This window comes from Rhincodon typus, chromosome 13 (assembly GCF_021869965.1).
Source record: "Rhincodon typus isolate 14 chromosome 13, sRhiTyp1.1, whole genome shotgun sequence".
NCBI lineage: Eukaryota > Metazoa > Chordata > Chondrichthyes > Orectolobiformes > Rhincodontidae > Rhincodon > Rhincodon typus.
The window spans coordinates 4,910,250-4,914,728 of record NC_063344.1 but is presented as its reverse complement, the minus strand read 5'-3'; positions in this window follow the sequence as shown (position 1 = coordinate 4,914,728).

Genomic DNA, 4,479 nt, shown 5'->3' with positions numbered 1-4,479 from the left:
TTATGAACCACAGCGCACTCAGGAACTTGGAAACTGAGGGGTGAATCTGACATCTTTACTGGTGAAGCATCATTTTGGTTGAGTTTCACAGAGAGTTGCTCACCCATAGGCTGAATGTGACAGTATCAACCTCATGTCATTAACTACCTGGCCAGTACAATGATGCCCCTCTCACCCCATTCTAACAACTGCCACGCCTGAAGTGATTTGCCAATGGGTGGGGATATTGCAAAATTGACCAGCATCCTTGGCACCAGTGCCACCTTTAACACCGTACACCTGAACAAGTCCCATCTGTCCAGAGGTGGCCCTGCATGATTCCTGCCATGTGCCCCAGACATGTGGGCAGTGGTCCTGGAGAGCAGGATGGTGCAGAGGCAGGAGGTCCACTCACCCAAGCAGTGGAGGCTACAACACCAGACCATGCCATCTGGTCAGTGCAGTCTCAGGGATTTGGAGTATAGGAGTTGGGAGGTCATGTTGCAGCTGGACGGGACATTGGTTAAGGCCACTTTTGGAATAATGCATTCAATTCTGGTCTCCCTGCTACAGGAAAGATGTTGTGAAACTAGAAAGGGTTCAGAAAAGATTTAGAAGGATGTTGCTGGGGTTGGAGGGTTTGGGTTATAGGGAGAGGTTGAATAGGCTGGGGCTATTTTCCATGGAGCATCGGAGGTTGAGGGGTGACCTGATAGAGGTTTATAAAATCACAAGGGGCACGGACAGGGTGAGTAGTCAAGGTCTTTTCCCCAGGGTAGGAGAGTCCAAAACTAGAGGGCATAGGTTTAAGGTGAAAGGGGAAAGATTTAAAAGGGACCTAAGGGGCAACATTTTCACACAGAGGGTGGTGCGTGTATGGAATGAGCTGCCAGAGGAAGTGGTGCAGGCTGGTACAATTACAACATTTAAAAGGCATCTGGGTGGGTATATGAATAGGAAGGGTTTAGAGGGATATGGGCTAAATGCTGGCAAATGGGTCTAGATTATCTTATCGGCGTGGACGAGTTGGACTGAAGAGTCCATTTCTGCGCTGTACAACTCTATAACTCTAAATATCTTTCTAATTTGCAATTTACTTATTCAACACCAACAACTTTCATGCTCTCCTTAGGTTGGCAACTTGCTCAATGAATTATTGAGAGCGTGGAGGGGAGGGGAGTGGTGGGGAAATGATTTCTGCATTGTGGGAAACGCGATCAGGAGCTGGTTTGTACAGAGGCAGGTAGTAAGGTATTTAACTAACCAGCGCACCAGAGGCTGCTTCATCATTTACATAATTTACTGAGGCTGCCTGCCTCCAGTTCCAGCTCAGTTTTAGATTCACATTTAGTGACCCAGGGCATGTAGAATCTGTCTGCTAAACACCACCAACATGTGACAGATTCTACACAGCAACTGCTTTTCCAGCACTGCTTGTGGGTCAAGAGAAACAGGAATACTTCCTACCAACCAGGGCCCTTCCGCCTCAACTGAATGCAATTGGACCCCTACCGTATTCACTCTCCCCAGCACCAAGTGATCTATCTCAGGCAAGTCAAATTTATCCCCCACACTATCGACACTGTTCTACAATCTCTCAGCACCTTCCAGTTCTCTGCTTCCTCCCTTGGTGCTGCCTCCTAAACTTACAGCAGTCAGCTCGTAATCTAATTGGTGGATAAATGTCTCAAAATATTTAGATCAGCTCCTGACAGTATTTTTGGCAGGAGGCCCAACAAACTTGCAATGTCAGGGGTCCCAGCTACGACACGTTCTCCCTCCCTCATGAACCCCTCTATCAGCACCCTGTAAATATCAGACCGATTGTTTCTGGAGATTGATTTGAACTGACCCATTTGAAGTCCAGGCTGTATCCTGTTCCGAACAAGGTGAAACGGTTGTAATAACCTACCCCCTCACCAGCGTCTTAAAAACAGCACTTATAATCGGCTCTCTGATGTCTGCTTCCTAGTCAGAACGTGTCAAATTTGCATAAGACAGTTATGAGCTGTTAATTATGCTGGTCGTCTCCCATCTCATTCACAGTAGTTGACAATGACTTGGACACTTAATCAAGAAAGGTTACTCTTCGCTCCTTCCTGCTAAAGAAAAACCAGAAAACTAAAACAAAAGCATCACATTCAAAATGACCACCTGACAGAACATAAACAAAAGTCTCAGAGATAGTAGGAAGAAGGGTCCAGACCTGAAACGTTAGCTTTCCTGCTCCTCTGGTGCTGCCTGGCCTGCTGTGTTCATCCAGCCCTACACCTTGTTATCTCTAAACAAAAGTCTTGCAGTCAGTCAAAGGCACCAATTCATTTGGCTAACGTGATGTGCATGTCTCTAAGATTTTAGAGTAGATTTGTAGCTCGGGTTGTGGATGTTGTGGTTGGTTAGATTGCTGAGCTCCTTCGTTGTTCCGCAGATGTTTCATTGCCCTGCTGGGTTATTGATGTGGAGATGCCGGTGTTGGACTAGGGTGGACAAGGTCAGAAATCACACGACACCAGGTTATAATCCAACAGGTTTGTTTGAAAACGCAAGCTTTTAGGGCGCTGCCCTTTCATCAGGTGAAGTGGCATTTAGTTAATGTGGCATATCATTTTGGCTGCGCATATTCAAATGCTGCAACCCCACCCACCATGTACAGGATTACAGGGATAGGGTGAGTAAAAGGCATTATAGTGTTTGATCTGCCATGATTCTCCCAAATAGCAGGATAGGATTGATGGGCTGAATAGCCCACTCCTCTTCCTAAGTCAGGTTTCTGCTCAAGCTCCTGTCTTCTGGACTTGAATATGACTGACACGATTCTACCATTTGCTGCTACATGCTCAGACACAGAATCACAGGATTGTTACAGAGCATAAGAGGCCATTCAGCCCATTGTGCCTGCACCGGTTCTTCAGAAGAACATCATTACCCAATGCCAGTCTCCTGTATTTTCCCCACACCTTGGCATGCCATTTCTTTCCAAATAACCATCCAAAACCCTCCTGAATGCTTCAGTTAAACCTAACTCCACCACATTTCCAGGGAGTGCATTCCAGACCCTGATTATTTGCTGTGTTAAAAAAACCTGTTTGTCACATCACATTCGCTAAAATTACTTTAAAGTCTATGCTGCTCTGAGGTTGTAGACCTGCTCGCCGAGCCGGTGTGTTTGGTTGCAGACGTTTTGTCACCCTGCTGGGTAACATCATCAGTGCACCTCTAGTGAAACGTTGGTGTTCTGTCCCACTTGTTATTTCTATGCCTCGGTTTGCTGGGGTGGTTGGCATCACTTCAGTTTTGTTTTTCAGTGGTTTGTATAGCGGGCCCAGTTCAATCTGTTTGTTGATGGAGTTCTGGTTGGAATGCCAGGCCTCCAGGAATTCCCTGGCATGTGTCTGTTTGGCTCGTGCTATTATGGATGTGTTGTCCCGGTCGAATTCATGTCCTTCTTTGTCCGTGTGTATTGAGACCAGTGAGAAATGGTCGTGTCTCTTGGTGGCGAGTTGATGATCATGTATCCTTATTGTCAGTTTTCTTCCGGTCTGGCCTATGTAGTGTTTCTCACAGTCCTTGCATGGTGAATGGGGTTGAGAAACATATCAGCCATGATCGAATGATAGGCTGAAAGGACTAATTCTGGTTTAATGGTCAATTACTCAATCTCACTGAACTGCATTGCCCGCTCACCTGGTTGAACCTAACTAGATTTAGGCAGAGGTGCAGTAACAGTTCAAATCAGAGCCTAATACCAAAGCTGCTGCCATTTGGCTTTTTGTATGTTCAACCCTCAGACCTCCTCATTCCCTGGGGGGATCCCACACATTTAAAAATACATCAGTTTCAGTGCGCAAGGCACACACTCCTGACTAAGTTCTTCATTTAGTCACGAAAGGGACAAAATTACTGGCTAACTTGGTCAATCCCTTTTAGTCAAAAGAAACACTTGATTCACAGCCTGGTGTTTTTGTTTTAACCAATAAGGCGACAACTGAGCCGGTCCTTGTCTTTGAACAAAAACAGAAGTTACTGGAAAAGCTCAGCAGGTCTGGCAGCATCAGTGAAGAAAAAGGTCAGAGTTAACTTTTTGGGTCCGGTGACCCTTCCTCGGTCCTTGTCTTTGGCCAGTTTCAGTTACTGTTTGACCCAGCAGCATGTGGAACAAGGGAATACATGCAGAACCTACACAATTAAACACCTTCATCTTTCAGTAAGCAAAGCTCCAAGTCTAAAAGGGTCACATTAGAAACAATCTTTGTGGCTCAATAAAGATCAGAAATCCGATCCAAGCTTCGTTACGCCGACAATTACAAAATGGAGTGAGGCTTGGAGCAAAGGAGCCTCCTGATAAATCAACCGTTAATTTCTTTCCTTGGAAAGAACTACTCTTGTTACTTTCCTTGGAGATAGTAGGAACTGCTGATGCTGGAGTCTGTGATAACAAGGTGTAGAGCTGGATGAACACAGCAGGCCAGGCAGCATCAGAGGAGCAGGAAAGCTGACGTT